Below are 18,970 nucleotides of genomic sequence, written 5' to 3'. Positions count from 1 at the left end.
AATAAAATAAAATTTGTAGGAAAAAAGACATAGTGGCGAGAAAATACTTATTTAAATATTTAATAGAAATAATTCTTATACCTCTAATATAGAGCGCCCAATCCTGATGATGATGAATCCTAGACGAAGATATTAACTTAACTAACCAATTATAATTTGTGTAATGTGTATGTAAAAAATTATGCCAGACTCACCTAGAGTTTCTTGATTGGTTAAGGTATGCTTTAACGTTTAACTAATTATAATATAACTCTAGACACAGATCGCCGTGTTATCTGATGGTATGTTTTAGCAAATAAATCATATGTAGGCAGCAAAAACTGATTCCAATACTATATGCTTTGAAGGAATGATGTATAACGTAAAATAAAAGGTTTTAATGGATTTAATTTGTGCCCCCTTCATAATTTATGTTCATTTTTCAGATTTCGCTTAATTTATTTAACTTCAGTGCGTTTTCATTTGAAAGTTTGTTTAGCAAATTTTAAAGTAGTAAGTAGTTTTCGTTGACATATTTTGTTTCAAAGTGCTCAAGGGTAATAGATAGGTGGGTTGTAAGGAGGCTCTTCTGATAAGTTAGTTAATTTAATTTCCAACGTAGATGTACAGTTCTGTTGCGTTAAGTAGGCTCCTCTTGTGTAGGTACTTCAGCAGAAGTTTAATCGAATTGCAGCGTCCGCACAAGTCCGCGACGGCAAGTTTGCGCTCACTGACAAATTAGCCACTTGATTTCGCTATGCCCGAGGCGCTGCAATAATAAAACTTTGATTATAAATCAGTCTGCAACATCCTATCATAAAACAATTCAGATTTTCATGCGAAAGGAATCACAATTTTAAAAACAAATATAGATGCATATTTTGATAGACTTACAAAGTGAAGCAGGTCAAAAAGAAGTAGCTTTTGGAGCGGTAACGAAAGAAAGTGCTGGCAAATTTGATTTGTGCGAGAGCTCGGCGCTGTATGAGCCGTTTGATGTGGCGTACCGTACCCCTGACGCGCCGGCGTACGTCCCTATAAAATTGCGCGCACTTACAGTGAAACTCCTAACGTAATTTAATTTTTATGATAGCGCATTGTGATCTCCCGGGGAGATTTTTATTTAGATTTGTACCTCACTCAGCGACCGCTACCATTAAATCGCATCCATCCCTTTAGATTTATCGACGAGAGAAGTGGTCGCACGGAAAATAATGTGAAAATATTATTTTTTAAAGGTCCTAAATCACTTATGCCGCTGAAGGATGAATTAGGTAAATCTTAATTTAAACAAGAAAATAGCTTCAAAAGATCTCGAAAGTTTAATGGAATCGAACGGGACCGGCCGAAGTAAGTAGTCGGAAGTTTGCACGGGTGACAAATTGGGCACTTGACCCGCGCGCCGAGCGAGCCTCCGAGAGCTTGTTTCTCGAGGATCGTAATAAGTTTAACTTAAAGTAAACTATATTCCATTCCCTCTAATTTGTCCTCTTGCTACGCTGTTGAGGCACTTTTTGCAGTTTCAAATTAACAGTTTCTATTTACTTCTAACTTAGTACTTTCAACTTTATGTCGTCTCGTCCACTCTGTGATTTGTTTGTTTAATTAATTAAAATGATTCATTCAAAATTTATTCTAATGAATACATAGCTCGAGACAAAGAACTTATTGTTTTCGCAAATTTATTCGATGGTAAGCTGATACAAGATAGGCGCCGACTAATTATGGAAATTTAAGTTGCAAGGATATTATGCAGAGAGCAGCAAAGAGCGTCTCAAGTTTACCGAGCTTTTTGAAAATTGAAACTTGCTCGGATTCATTGTAATTTAATTTTTTGCGTTGTTGTATTGTTGGCGCTTTGAAAGAGATTCCTTGCAATGTGATAGCAGAATACAAACGTTTTTCCGTTATTCTTTATAATAGCACAACATTGTGTAAGTACCTACCTACTTACTCATACATTTTAGATATTGTGGTAACTCATTGTGGATGCAGTCGGAGGATAAACATAATGTTTCCAATGAAAATTTTATATGAGCGCAGATTAAAAGGATGAATTTACTGTTTCATTTAACATAGTCAACGAACACAAGAATTTAATTTAACAGGCATTCCGTCGCGCGCATAAAAACGACAATATACTGAAGCTAGCGCGGGTATTCATAAACTTTTTGTAACTCGCCGTAAAAATGTCCTCGGCCATGATCAAATCTGACATTGTCATGTTATAAGTGGAGCCTACTCGATCCCGCTGTGGTCTCGTAAGCTCAAGTTTTAAACATCCCTCGCCCGGAAGGCACTTAAGTGCTCATAAAGCACCCATGCGAGCAGCTATCTAGAATGCTGCCTACTTTTTGCATTTATTGTCTGATTCGTGAAACGTTTGTAGATAGGTACATTTCAGTATTATGCATTGAAATGTTTCAAGAATTTAAGGAAAAGCTTTTAGAACTAAGCTTTTCAAATTCGTTCGTATTTATAATAGGTTTAATATTAGTAGATTTTACTTGAAACTTGGATTACATGAATAATATTAGTTTGTATGTCTAAGCTAACATATTTTATTAACGGAAAAAGTTTTGAAGACCGTCCCGTTTATCGGTGCTTATGAAGATAATAAAAACTTCTCCCGAAAACATTTTACATGCATACGCTTCTTAACTCCCTTCACGAGAGGCAGTTAACTTTTGAAGAAGTACGTAATAATGTAAACATGTCAAACTTATAATTCAAGTGGGTCGTGCAAATGATCAAGTGTTCGATACGTCACAGTAACACGGAGCACTTTAAAGTTTTTCCTCAGCACGGCGCGGATCCATTCGCGAAGAGATGCGGAGATGGAGTAAGTAGGATAAATGATTGATGGCGGCCCTTCAAGTATAAACTCGATTATCCGTTGAGACGTGAACAACTTACGAGTTTTATGTAACGATGGATCAGGATTATTCCAAAGTTTCCAAGTAAAAATCGACTCATGACAATCATACTCATGATAAATAACAACAAAGTTAAAAAGAGGGTAAACAAAATATCCATTAAAAGCACGTGGTATCTGAAACAGTTTGTATGTCTAATACAATATACTTATGTGCTTTCATGTAACCGCTTACACGCAACATATTTAATGATTGTTGGTTTAGCCATCTGTAGTTGCTGGAATGTAAACAGCTTGAATGATAATTTGTTATAATAAAAAGGAGCTGCAAATTTCTGCCATAACTAGGAGGGACAGAAAAAAATCAAAGTTTTCTCATCCGCACGTTTCAATATTAGTTTTCTCGAGAGACGGGGACGCGCAAAGAAGGAAAATTGTTTCGCCGTTTACTATTCCGAGTTTTAATCAAGGAAGAAAGTCGTCTTGGAGAGCCGTCTGGAGATCGTCTGACTCGTCGCCGCGATCATCCAACCTGACGTTAATTGCATATAAAATATTTCGTTTTAAGTACTTCTTAAGCTATGCTCATAGGACAGCACAACGTTTTGGTAATGGTATTAACAAGATAACGTCTACGCAACGTAGAAGAGAACGTGAAGAAATTACACAATATAATATCATATTTTAATTTCATATTATTTTCAGAATGTTTCCTATAATTAATTATCGGTACAACAAGCTTAGCAACAATAAATTTCAGGGTATATTCGAGAAAGATGTCTTACAAATGATGCATTTGCCTTTTTATCGAACAAGTGGTCAATTGACTTCGTGATTATAATGTTTTTTGCACAAGGATATATTGAAGAAAACGTCTTATAAAATCATTATAGAGAGCAATAGTATTAAAAACATTTATGGGATATTGTAGCGTTTGTGTTGCTATTTGTTTGATACCACAAACAAATCTGTACAAACACGATTTGATGGAACAAAAGAAAACTACAAAAAGCTGGCATTTGTCGCAAGTTTACCGTTCATTTAAACATAGACAGAGGAATAAGGATGTGTACAAATCGTTTTCTTTGATAGGGAACGCTGGGCGCTCGGGTGGAATAACTCGAAACGTTTGCGCACTCAAGCCGCGCTCTGCGTCTCCTCAAATGGGATTTAGCCAGGCTACTTCAGTCTCTTTATTATGTATGTATGTTGTTTACCTTCACGTAAATATTGTTCATATACCTATTAAGATGAGTGTTCATATACCCATTTTTAAGTATGAATAAATGAACTAAAGTTTCCGAGAATCATAATATTATTATGTCGAGCAGATGAATATAATATATGAACGAACCTACTTTGTATAAATAAACTATAATTATTAATTATACAATAATGTTGGTACATCATATTGTTTCCTCAAAAATCATCTTGTTTTACTAATACAGCTATAAAACATCCAAAGGTACAAATTCCTTTGGTAACTGATACATTATAAATCGCAGTGGAACAAAAGTATGGATTCAGATTATTATTTTTAAATCAATACTATCCTTTATCCCATAACTTACCTTTATATAACAACCCTAGCGACTGTATCGTTTTCTAACAAACCGATACAAAGTGAGTGCCCGTCCATAAAGGTATATCGCCCTCGTTACTTGGTATTTTCTTACAATCTCGGTGAGGAGGAGGCTGGGACAGCGCTCCTAATGGACCAATATATCAAATAGGATTAAGTATAAATGAGAGCAGCGCAGTCTGATACCTTGTTGTACGCCGCTACAAGAATAGGTACTATTAAATTTTTTATCCTTTTATTAGGTTGTATCTTGACACTAATAAAGTTTAGTGCTTAATTATTTTAGGGCTCTGCGTTGATATGTTGCTTATTATTTATGAAGTGGGGCTCTTGATCAAACAAAGGATCGTGTATGATTTTACTCTACATTTATTACGCAGAAATGTGTAACTAAGACTTGTCGTAATTCGATCGTTTCAACTTTGATTTTTTGAATTCTTTGTGTTCTATAAAATTGCATATTTAGTTTTATATAACAAATAAAAAAAGCTAATTCGAATTTCAACGAACTATTTACACTTAGTTGTAAGTAGACTAATGTAATAAGTAATTTTTATAAGAATCATGAATTTATACAAAACAAATGAATACGTATTAAACGTTTTATTTTATAATTTGATAAATATCATAGATACATTATAATCATAAGAATCACGCGGATTCCTAACACATTCAATTCAACTCATTATAACGTTAAAAATGCAATTTTATAAAACTAAATAATTTTATACTTATGAAAAAAAGCCGAAAATAAATTAAGTGCATCATATTAAACTTAAAAACAATAATATCTGTAGCGGCAATACAGGGTTGATGTTTAATTAATTGAAGTGTCGTGGATGAAAAATGATTCAGTTATTTTGCAAACGCGTAGTCTGTTTATTTATAGATAACCGTTTAAATTTTCATCGCAAATGTTTGGGAATAGAGTTTCAGTGTTTCGAGCACGCGTTCTTCGTAAAGTTTCCACAAGTTGGAGATAGGGAAGTAATATTGATTGATAACCCAATTTATGTTACTCGAAAATTGAAAGGATCGAATCCCGTATGTTAAGGTCTCCAAATGACGGTTTATCATTTCTTGTTCTTTTGGGTGTCGTTTTACGCCAGTTTTGCAAATTGGATTTATTTTATTTATTTATTTATTTTATTTTTTATTTCATAAAACATTTCATAAACAATTTACACATATTATAGTTAATATCATAAACTAATTTGAAAAATTATACAATAATAATTATACAATGTATAATGTATATATGCATTAATATAGTAGTTTAAATTCTTAATAGTTTTATTTACTTGCCTTCAAGCTTTGGCTTTTCAATTATTCAAGTTCATGTTTACACCATTGATTTGCAAAGTCATTACCTATTTAAATTGAAATAATTGTAAAAATATTAAGAAGTAAAAATAAACAGTTGAAATGATATTTAAATCAATTTTACTGTACCGAGTATAATTCAACAGCGATAGCAAATTTCCCTTTCAGCGCTGATAAAAGTCTCCGAAAATAAAACTCAGTGTGCCTTTATCAAGATCCGGTACCAATCTATTATGTTTGCACGGTTTCTTTTTACAATGAAGGCGGTGGGAGCCTTTTAAAGTCTGTTTTAAACGTGATACATTATAAAGTAGAGTCGCTTTAAAGCTTTTCGCGGTATTGCTGGAAGCGCTTCACGGATAAATGATTGATGGCTACGTACCGTCACATTGCTATCACAGCCACTTTCACTAACAGAGGAAATATTTTACTAGCGCTACTCCATTTTACCGGTATCATGGATATGTAGGGGTTCATTCAGTAAACGTTTTAAGTAATTAATATTAAATCAGTGATTTTGGATCTTTTTTGTTTATGTTGTTTCAATGTATGCGAGCTATGCGCTACGAGCTATATTTAAACTTTTAAAAAGTAGGATTACCAAATTATCGACTCGCTCTTAACGTGGCATTAGAATAAATTCTCAAAACAGCTGAAAAGTTTCATTTGAATGGAACTTGGAGTATAATTTGCATACTTATTTACATTATCTCTGCAGTACACAAGTGAAGCCCTTTCATTATCAAATTTGCAGAGCGGGAGTGGAGTGGGAACACCGCCGGAATATAAAGTTAAAGCAGAAGATTATTATCAACTAAAATATATGCAAAAAGTAACACCCCATAAATAACAATAATACGGGGCTTCCCTAAACGATAATCCTTTATAAAATATTTGTGTATAGAGAATGATAAAGAGGCTATACCAGCTACGTATTCTATAGGGTATATGTTCTTGGTAGGTAGTATACCTATTATCTGTTATGTTTTAAGTTATTTTCAGTTTCAGATTTTTTGAAAGATAACAAATATTGTCCAACGAATATATATTTCATTTTTTTGTATATAAGTAGTCTAAAGTTCCTTTAATAGCAAATAAACGGACATTGTCAAACAATTTCCAAAAAGCCTACTTAAAATTCCATTTGACCTCTCGTTAATGTGTTATTCATTCGAATTGAGTTACAATTACGTATAATTTTTACGCGATTCAGAGTTTGTCGGTGTTGAGATAATTAAATTCAACCCTTTTACTCTCTTGAGTAAAGGAAAGTCTCGTAAATTAGAAAACTAAACTGTGCGGATCTCACCCCGAGATTCAATTAGCTACTAATCATATCTAGAGGGTGTGAATGGATCGATCCGGCTCCCTTCCGTGCATTTCAAATTAACGAATACCCAACAGCGCTGACAAATGATTATTTTTTAAATATGCATCCGTGAAAATTGTATGAAAAATTAAAAAAAGGTGCTTCAAACTGCAATACGAGTATTATATGTTCAGTAAGTATGTTCGGAAACGACACCAATGGCGTATAGACTTCATCGGGCGTGCACTCTCCGATCCCTTTTCTACAGCTCTCGCCTGCCGGAGTCTATCGAACTATCTGTCGCTGCTTCTCTGAGAAAATTTTGCCAAGTCATTCAACTGGAAACTTTCGTCGCGCACTGATACTTTGCTATAAGTTTTCTTAATGTTCATAAAGAACTATAAATTATCTCTTTTAATCAATTTATAACTATCGTGCATGATTTATTTTATTTTAATAATTTTATAGTTACACGAGCTAAAGTTATGTTTAATACATAACATAATGTATAAATAGTTCAGAAAGAATGCAGCGTTATCGCACGTCGTTGGCCGGGAATGTGAACGATATAAACTTCCTTTCTAGATTATACAGAGCAAACACATACGGGATACCAAACTATTGACCGGAGTCGTCGCATACACAGCTTTTAATATCGCGAAATTGCCTCGACATCATTTAGTCGCTGCAAATATTACTTTAATCCCACAGCAATAAAGTTTAAGCGTCTGTGCTTGCGGGGAATGCAATAAAACCTTTAGAAATTTGAGACGTGCGACTTTAGTCTTATACGTTTCTTTCTAACTTATGCCTGATTGTGTGCGAGGAAAGAGTCTCGTCTCTTTTCTCTTTGTCAGGACTATAATATATTGCTAAGGCTACAAGCCGACGGCGATGAGAATTCCAGCTACCTCAATGTTATCTTATGAGGTTTACGTTTAATATCATGTTTTCATAAGTTAGACCTATGTTTTGTTGAGAAATTCAAATTGTTTTAATAACTTTAAATAAAACATGATTTTAATATTAATTATAATGAATTTCATCAATATTATGAATTTCGTTATTAGTAGGTATATCAGATTTAGTGAATATTCAGGTGTGTTTTAGAAAAACAATGGAATTCAGTAAATTAGTTAGAAGACTTGCAAGCCTTAAAGTTGTATTTATAGTTACTAGTATAACTAACGGCTGTGCTAACGGCCTAGATCATAAACTACACTGGTTACGCTATTTTCGAGATGAAAAAGGTTACACACACATAGAAAGCATAAATATCACTACATGTTGTCGTTTCATTTTGTCATCTTTTTCGCGAAAGCCCGCAAATATGAGGAGACCCTATATTGTCACTTTATCGCTTCGTATATAGCCAGCTATACAAAGCGGGGTTGTAAAGCAGGTTTATGATGGACACGTGCTGAGCCAATAGAGGGTTCAAGGGACGACCTCAGTGAAAGCTGGCAATTGTAAATTCTATTTGATTTATACTAAATTGGATGTTTTATGAGAACCAAATTAAGTTCGTTATACGTGAAACTTTTTATTACTATATTATTTCTATTGGAAAATTTCATTGTTGTCGTTTTGATGATAATAATAATATTTTTAAATGACAATCAAAATTTTATAGTCGATAACTTTTACTTCATATATTTTTTATTTATTGTCGGTAGATACATACAAGTGTACATAAAATGTTTTGTTTTTGCGATAGAAGCGTAAAAGCTAGAACGCTCATTAATACCGTGGACAAACAATTATTATCCACCTAGCCTACACACTACACAAGCAGTACTTTGTCTGTCTGACAACGGTTAATGATCATTATAATTTATTTATTATGCTTTCCTAGGTTACCAGCAATCATAACTTTTCCTGTAAATTGGATCCTTGGGGACTGTTTGATTATTGGCGAACAAGGGTGGTCTTGTTGATAGAAAAGCTCCATTTTATAGGTAGATCGAAGCGATGAGGGTAAACAAATTGCTATCCTGTGCCTTATTGCACGTCACATCAATCATCAAGCCCTGGAGTCAGATTGCAAGGCGTTCCTTAGTGGGGCCTCTTGCATTTTATCAGATTGTTGTAGCAAATGTAATGGATTGAGCTTGTAATTAGATCAGGTGTGTATCTATTGTTTTGTAATGCCGGTCTTATTCAGGGAAACATCATTCAAAGGTTTGTAGTTCTGTCAGAATTATATCAGAAAGCAAAAGAGTGTTGTGATTAAAAATTTTGTTTCATGATAAATATCTGTAAAATGGAATTAGGAACTAGGTGCTTGTTTTAACTAAATCACTACAAATAAATATAAAATATATTGGTTTCATGTAAGAGCATGAGAAGAAGAAAAAAAAACTGTTGTCTGAGAGGACTTGCAATTTTACTATTTACGTAGCATTAAAGTAGTTTTCCTCAAGCTAATTCATTATTCATTATATTAAATCGTTTAAATCGATCTTCAATTGTAATAAAAAAGTTCATCATCAATTAGCATAGAAAATCATTATCTTTCAAAATATAGTTATTCTATAAATTATACATGCACCAAACAAGTGAAAGAAGCATTTTTTATCAGAAATGTAATTTAAGAATGTTCGTATTCATTTTTCGAAAATTTATTTAAAAACCCAACACGCATCCTGTTATAGTAAAAATAATAATCGAAGTGAATAAATATGTTTGGAGCTCCAAACAAACATTTTGTACTCAAACGTACCGTAAATTTACACAGTTCGCAGAAAATCATTAAAGGGATGTTAATATCAGTCAAAGCAGAGAGTTTTATTACAGTTTTCCTGAACAACACAACAAAAAGCTGACGACTAGACTTCATTAGTGGCCGTTTACCGTAGCGGATAATAAAAAAAATGTAATCGGCGGTGTGACGTCACAGGCCACTGAGCCGAGAGGGTGGCGGGCGCCCACAACGCTCCGCAAATACGAGAGATAGCCTCGTCCGGAAATTCAATCAAGCTCGCACGGAGATTCGATCAAGATTGGGGTAATTAAAATACGTACCTTTTTACCTCAACATGACTTACTTATTAGGCAACTGGTTATGGAAAATTTGGCTCTCACATACCTAATATTATATATTAATTATGCATAGCTTGGTTTGTGGGCTGGTTATAATCTCAGAGGTAATTAACTATAGAAATAGAAGGGCGAATACGTGGGATGTTCATTATTTAGTGATATATTTTTATACAAAAAGTAGTGAATCTCGAACAGGATTTTCCTTACTTATTTTTGGTTTTTATTGACTTATTTATGGTCCGCAATAGAAATTCAATATGAAGCGATGCGACGGTGTGGTCGTAGGTAATTAAAAATACGTCACTCGCAGCCGACCTTTCAATTCGAGCGTGTGTCGAAATTCGAAATGAATCATTTCCCGTTTATATTTGTACACCGCGAACGGAACTCGGGATTGTTTGTTGTCGTTTTCTGATGGAAATATTCGAATGTCTACATCAAGTTTTCTTGTTAGCGCCGTCCATTTTGTAGCTAATAAAAGTTACGGAAACCAATTAAACTATAGTTTATTAATAACCTGTTCATTTGGTTGTATTTAGAGTACCGTACCCAGGTCGAATAGTTTTTAGGTTTATTTGAATTCAAGCTTCTCTTATTAACGCCTACGGATACATTAAATTTTTATAGAATCGAACTTTGAAGTAAAGTATAGTTATAAATTTATAAATAAAGTATAGTTGCTTTCCGTTTCACATTTTAGAGTTACTTAAATAATAACACAAAATGTAATAAACAATGTAACAAAGGGTGGCACGTGAACCCGTCATTAAGGAAATGTCTTATTATTCACAAAGTGAAAATATCTCTGTTTTTGCTCACCGAATTAACTTTGAGTGTTGACTGGGGAATTTTTCTGTGTAAAATTATAAAAAAATGTGAAGTTCTAAAAATGTTTCTTGTTAAAAGGATGCGACTCATGCCTAGAGGCAAATTTTTGATTTGGTAATTTACGCATAATTCATAACAAATTATAATTTCACTCGTCATAAAGCCATCGTTAATTGTAACAAAGCAAAAGTTTTAATATTTTGTTAGGGTTTTTCTATTCATACACATAGATGAAAGATAAAAAATATGATTACAGTCATATCGAGTATGAATGTTACATTGTATCTCTTAATTTTGTTGAAATGGAATCATTCATTTATCAGATATACATTGTGTTTGAGTATTTCAATAAAATAGTAACTTATGTTACTAAACAGTACACGCCTGAACATAGAAAACGCCGAAAGTATTAAAAAATTCTATGATTATTATGATCTGACATCGAAATCACTGCGCAATTTTTGTGCGCGAGTAGTTTCTTAGTTACTACGAAAAAAATGGATTTGGAGGGTGCTTCATTCATTGTGTGGTATACAAAATAGTTTAGCAAAATCGTATTATTTTAACATATTACACGGGCGCATCTGGTCACCTCCGGACGAGTGCTGAAAGCCGATTTATTTTCGACATCCATCACTTGGGAGTCTCTCGTACGGTTGCTTATCTCATCCCTTATCCTTCTGGAGATTCATGATATTCAATTAACCATTCTGTCATTTTATCATCGCACAGTTATGTGCGTGTTTGCGTGTGGGTACTTGGCTCTAGGTGAATTAGCTTTTCATGTATGATAATATTATACAGTGACTATTTAAGAATTTGACACCTAATCAAATTAAAAAAAAAAATCATAACATCAAAGAACTCCTGAACAGTTATCGTTGCTTGCATTTAACATAAACTAATAACATAAATATGTGAGCTATTGTTTTTATATTACATTTGTAGTAAATAATTTTGTATAGTAAGCCATTTTAAACTTCTCCTCATCATGAAGAATGACGAGGAGAGCCGACCCCAAGTGAACTGATAAGGCTAGGCACAGTAGTAATAGTATAGTAAATCAGAAAGTAAATAGCTAAGAGATACTACTTACTATGAAAATCAATACTTGATAATAATCTTTTAAATATAATTTAAAACTGCCTGGGAACAAATTTACTTAGTACACCTGGTTATTCAATTTCATCGGTACTAAATCTTCTGCACTCTAATTCGGTGTTAGTGGGCTATATTCGATTAGCATATAAATTATATTCGACCCGCGGATTAAAACAACTGTGTCCAGAATTAATAATGTCGAAAATGTTTAGTCGCATACAATTTTACTAGATTTTCAGATTGCAATTTGCATGTTAAATGTCAATCGGCTGGTGATGCGTCGGGCCCTATAGCTGAATATTAATGTGACGTAGAGATTTTGTTTTACTTTGTGGGAACTCGATTATCATGCAAAGTAGCTGACGGGCGACGGCGTGGATGTGAGGTTGACACGCGTTGAAGCGATCGCTACGGCTTACGCTACGACTATTTCACGACATCACCCGTCACATGATGAACTTATTTATATTCTGATTCTCATTCATTATGCATCTGTTCCGGATCACACAAATGTTTCGTCTTGCGATGGAATTCATTTATAAGGCGGTACGAGATTATTCTGATGGGTGAAGAAGATTAAAAAAATAGACGATCTGTGAATTATCTGGGTTACTAAAGACAACGCTATTATGTATATTTTTTTATCAATGTTGTTTGACTATACATTTCAATAAATAATAAATATGCAAATTGATTAGATTTTATCTAAGAAAATATTATGTTTTATCATAAATATAATAAGGTTTTCAAATATGTGTCTCTGTATTTGATGTAGGTTTATCTTGTGAAACCGCTGAATATAATATACTTAACAAAAAGTACGTAAGTTATTGAAACTTTAATAGTACACATTACATAATAGTGCTTTTATTATACCAGTAGTAATCTATAATGATTAAATAATCGAAGCGATAAATCGTTTGAACATTTTGATGGGATGTTTTCAGTTTAGCCGAATGCGAGAGGCATTGGGTTCATTTATAAAATTCACAAGGCCTGGCAAGTGTGAAAATTTTTACCCTCCCTTACTACAGTAATGGTGTTTGTGTTACGGGGTGAGGTCAACTACTATTTAATCTAGCGTGAATGATTTATTGACGTTTTAAAATATAGTCGGAAAATGATCAGTTTGTTTAACTTAAACTTGGGGGAAATAGCTTTTATGTTGTGCTAAGAAGCAATTCACTATTAAACAAGTCACTAATAAAAATGTTTAGTAAGAATATTAGGATTGTAACAAAGGTGTAAAAATAAATTAAATTTAAACACAACATTAAATACTTAGTTATAAATTATAATTATATTCCGGGAGATGTGATTCATGATAAAATTCATAATTATGTTAATGCTTTAGTACTTAATAGTTATCCTAAAGTATTCACATTTCAATAAAGCCTAATGTCCCATAAATTTATGTATTACAACGTAAAAAATGTTCTACGAGAAATTTAGGAAATTATCCTCGGGCGAGACGAAATTGGCTGATGTTGGGAAAACTGTAACAAGAAATTTTGGCATGTTGATCAAAATATATGCGTCTGTTAACGTAATTACGTAAAAGTTTAACCACCTGTTCTGCGGAGGGCTACCGAGGGGACACCCGTAGCTCTTTGCGAAATAGACCTACTTGCTTTAATTAGGCTGGTGTAGGCTTACAGGCGGTCATTTTTCTTGTTTAAGCGTAATTGATAAAGGGCCCGCGTCAGGGTTTCGGCCTAAAATTGGTACCTAAATAAATGAGTGTATTATTTTGTAGTTGCACCTAGAGCAATTATTTTAAATTTAGTGATAAGTTTTGTATTTTGCGAGATTTAATAAATACAGATTCACAATGAAAGCTTAATGCAGACCATACGTATAAACGGAAAAATGGTTGAGTATATTATGATTTATAAGATGAACAATAATAAATTGAAGAAATAAGTGGACTAAATGGCACTAAAGTTCAGTTACAATGGATACAATTTATGACTTATTCTGAATTATACAGAAATCTATACAATTACACTTAAGTAGATATGTTCAGTTCAGAGCAATTAAGTCTTAAAAATAAAAATTGATAACATGCACATAGCCATTCTGGAAAATATATTCACAATATCATAAAAGAAATTCCAATATAACGGATAGTTTTTTACAGTAGGTAGCTTTAAAGCGGATTGGATATAATATTAACAAATTGGTCTGCAGGTGGATTTAACAGTAAATTCTCGTAACCTTATATTAACGTTTCCCCTTCATCGAAGCGTGACTGGCCTTATACCCCACGAGGGGATGAAACCTCGGCAATTGCTTTAAATCAGTACTAACACAGTAAACAGTTTCACATCATGCATATAGCATATCCGGAATAGTTTAAACTGTGAGTTAGGAAATCTCGAGAGACATCTTTGCTATATATACGTATATACTCTACGATACATTGGCAGTTTATCTTATTTTCTTTAAACATTTACATTTAACGTAAAGAGAATTCACTAACATACTCTTGGTTTTGGGATCTAATAACGAAAAGTAAATAATGTATGAATAGTATTCTCAATAATTTTATTTACGGAATATATAAAATAATTCTTTACGTAGCAATCATTTTGCAGTGACTAGTTCTTTCTATCTATACATTCAATCTTCTTAAAGGTAGTAAACATGGAAAATAAAAACTTTCACAGGTAATTTCAGTTGCAAGTTTTCTTGCAAAAATCAGATAAGGCTGGATGATTTGATTTGGTCGTCGAAGCCCCGATTCGACGAGTTTCTTTTTGAGGGAGGCAGCCGTGCCTACAGAACTGTCGCGAGACCAATATTGCCAAGGAAATTAGTTTATGTAAAATGTAGAACAGGAACGAAAAATATCTAAGATAAAGTAGGTACGAGTCGCGATGAAATCAATTCACTTTTTACTCCATTTTTATTGATTTAATTGTTATTGTATTCGTTTGCTTACTTCAAGACAAGAGCAACATTCGTATTTTAGTAATAAAACTTTAACTAACAGCACAACAAACCAACTGAAAATTGATTTGGATCAATTTGCGAATAATTACCCTCACGAATAATACATTAGCTGCAATGAGTATGACAATCGACTGCTATGTGATCGGATAATAGCATTGGACTCGGCCATGAATAATTTAATGAAATAAATACACATCACCATTTGCGCTTTGGCAAATAGCAAACCACATAACACCTGTAAGTACCTATAAGTGGTGTTGCTTTGCAAATTTAATAATGAGCAATACCGTAACAGTTTTTGTAAATACAATCATATTGTAGAGATCGATATACTGATTTAGAATGAACATTGTGATAGCTCTTAAAGATGATTGCATACGAAGTAAATATTTACTTTGTAAAGAAGCAAATAAGAATCCAACATTCCAATATATTAGAAAAGCATTAAATTATGCAAAGCCGTGGCGTAGTGCCAACTCAAGGATGCGTTCAAATGCAGCCGTTGTGCATCCAATTATGTTTCAACCCTAAAATATTAAGCGATGTGCCTAGAATACAAATTAGCTAAATAAATCAATTTTATCACTGGGTACAGAGAAAAGTTCATTTTGCTAAGCCTTTGTTAGCATTGCCGACGTTTTAAATTAGTTTTCTTTTTATTACGAAACGAATAATAATTAAATATCAAATTCGATAAGTAAGTAAAAGCAATATCATTTACATATTTAGGTGTTTTTAAGGGAGATGATAAATTAATTATTATTAATTGCTATGATAATTAGTACACGACATGAACATTGTCAAACATGCATATTATTTCTAATACATCAAGCAAGTACTAAAATCTGTTAACTAAGTCGTAGCAAGTTTGGCTATTACGAGAGACTGGATAAATTATGCAATATTGATATGTTTGGTATGACCGAACGCAGAGTTCATCTAGTGGCGTGGGAGGTGACTGTAAGCTATGTTCCTGTCACTATACGTATAACCTGCCAGTTCTGAACTTTGATGAGGAAACTTTAGTCCGGATTGCTATTCTGTCGAACTATTTAATCTTTATTTACAACGTTGCTTTTGTGTAAATTGCCCTCATTGGTTTCAAATTTCATATTTTGAGAAAATATTTAATTAAATTGCAATAATTTTAAAATTTATTAATGAAATACCTGAACAAAGAAGTAAATAGAATATCTTAACACTTAATACGTTTACAATGCACAACTCCAGTAGATAAGATTATTCCACATAAAAGACTATAATATTAGAGTTAAAAGTAATAAAATTGAACATGCAGAACATAATAGGTGTTCGGTACGTAGGTTCATAATTGTCGCATTAAGCCTCTATGCAGCACGGAGCGTTACACTTTTGTAATCAGTCATTATGATGATAATCTCTATCTGAGTGATATAAAGCACGTGTACACGGTACAATTTGAGTGCAACGCTCGGCGTTGTGTCGTAAATCCGCCATTGATTGTGTGTGCCCGCCGGAGCTTGAGGCCTTACAATGGCTACCCATCGAGTGAATAGCACCATGGATACACCGCCGAGCACTATGAATAGTTGTTTGCAATCTCTATTTTGTGCCCTCTTACCTAATTTTCCCTCTTCATGAAATTAAATAACTCACGATTATTTGGTTTCACTGGAAGGTAAAGTAATTTAGTTAGCTCCTATTCTATATGAAAGGTTCATTAATATTGTTTGTTGAGATAATTCCAGACGACTGTTACCAACCACCCTTTAATAGTAATTTGAGTTTTGTCGATTTTCCCGGAAAATTTTATTTGTGTCGTATTTCTAAAAGTTTTAACTTATTTAGTAGATGAGCTTTATTAATTTACAGAACTGTCCAAATACAATAGATTAAATGAAAAAATTAAAATATGACGATAAATACGAGCTATTCGTATCTATCATGAAGCGACAATAGGTTTCATAAATGTCACGAGTTCATAACTTGTAGGTATGACGTAGGTATAAGAAATTCATACATGGTAGTACATACGTAGTACGTTATATGTAAAAGTGGTCCAACTTTGCAAGGCCGTGTCTACGAGTAGGACTGACGTTCCGGTGGGGGTCCAAGAGGCATTTAATCTTGCGTTGAATTATGTGTTGATGTCGGAAACCCGGAAAACGTTCTCGCCCCATACCTCTGTAATTTCAGTTTTTATCATGTCCCTTTATATGCCCTTTTTGATCTCGAATTTTTTTATTCAGTTGTAGGTTAAATATAAAAGAAAGTTCTTTCTTTTATGTATAAGTACCTAATCTTTGTGTTATTTATAAAAACGCTACACTAGATAGTTCTTTTTAATTAATTTATTTATGAGTTTCAGACATTAAATTGTTGAAAATTTTGTTAATGTAATTAAGATGTAAAGTTTCTTTATTGAATCGCGAAACATCAGATAAAATATCGAAAATTGGCACTAAATCACAAAAACGGGTTCATTTTCGTTTTTATTATCCCCCCTGGAACAAAAGCTCAGGTTGGACAAGCAACTCAGCGCACTATGCAGCGCACTCAACATGACAACGCCGTATAAACTCAATTATTTAGTTTAGGTATCATGATAAAATTCCTATTTACCTAGGTGCTGCAGAGTGAAAGCAGGAGCGGCGCAAACTCGTATTCCCTGATGTAATTATTGCAAAGTTGCATGAACGTATCCGGTTACACAATGACCTACGCCCTGGGTAGGAACGTTCTAGCACTTACAGGAAAACTATGGAAAACAACCTTTATACGAAACGTAAAACTGAATTATTTTTCTTACATGGGATGAGAACACACAATATACAATATGTGATTTATCGTGTGGTTCCATCTTATAAATAAACATGTACCTACACATGTAAGAGGAGAAACATTTGTAAATTATTATTAGTTTAGTATAATAAATTAATGTGTACTTCAAGTTTTTTTATATGGAATTACATATTATACTCATACCTGCTATTACATTCTATATTGTATATTTAAAGTCTACAAATATTAAATAATATATTACTATAAATTCGGTTTAAACTTTTATTCCTGATTGTATAATTTGGCATCATTAACTTTGTTTTTTGTAAAGAGTATAAAACCGTTTTTATAAGTGCTACATTAGCAGTAATTAAATTCCTGAATTTTGGCACCATTCTTGGAAATGGATTCGTTCATAACGGAGTATAACACGAATGTAATTAGGTTCTTGGTAAGTCTTTCAGCTTAAGTACTGAGAAGTTTAATATTTTAGCCTTTAATAGTGATAATGAGCAGAGTCTGATTGCTGTTTATTTGATATTCCATAAGTATGGTATAAAATGTAAACTTGATATATTTTATACTTTTAAAATGCTATTCACACAATAAACGAGGATAAAAACTCGCATGTTAACTTAATAAACTTGTAAAGGATCGTCGACGGCATGCAGTCAAGTTTTCGCATGAAATATTTTTTCCAGCATTCAGTTAAAAAGTTCCCTCTTAACGAGTAGTTAGATAGCCTACAAACCATAAACAAGATCCGTGTGAGTCTCTAGTTAGCCGGAGATTTATCTCGGAAACGTGTTAAGAGGACACGTAGAAGATATACTGTACACTGAACACAAATTTTTCCAAGTTTGGTTAGTTACTGAAATATATTACCTCATACCGTCGTGTGAGTGGTTATGTAAACTGGAGATTTACATTTTAAAATAACCGTCCCACTTTTAAATAAGAAAAGTTTACATTAAATTTACTTTAAGAGGTTTTCATATTATTTTTCTCGATAACGTAGATTGAAAATACCCTGCCAAATTATCAGAAAACCTTTACAAATAACAATTGCAGGAAAAACTTCGTATATTATCAAAGAGCATAATAATTTGTAGAAAATATCTCAAACATATCCTTAATACACAAAAGAAACTCGGTCAACTACGAGAGGATGCCAAAGATATTATAAAAGAAAATACTTCATAGATTCCAAGAAAAC

General features: G+C 33.1%; 1 protein-coding gene across 1 annotated transcript in view; it reads left to right on the top strand.

Annotated features, from left to right (window-relative positions):
• The window catches only part of LOC123691902, a 144,447-nt gene that overhangs the window by 74,177 nt on the left and 51,300 nt on the right, over positions 1 to 18,970 (top strand). The window lies entirely within an intron of this gene.

The sequence above is a fragment of the Colias croceus genome, chromosome 5 (assembly GCF_905220415.1).
Source record: "Colias croceus chromosome 5, ilColCroc2.1".
NCBI classification, from domain to species: Eukaryota; Metazoa; Arthropoda; class Insecta; order Lepidoptera; family Pieridae; genus Colias; species Colias croceus.
The sequence above is the reverse complement of the archived record's forward strand: the minus strand, read 5'-3'. Positions and strand labels throughout refer to the sequence as shown.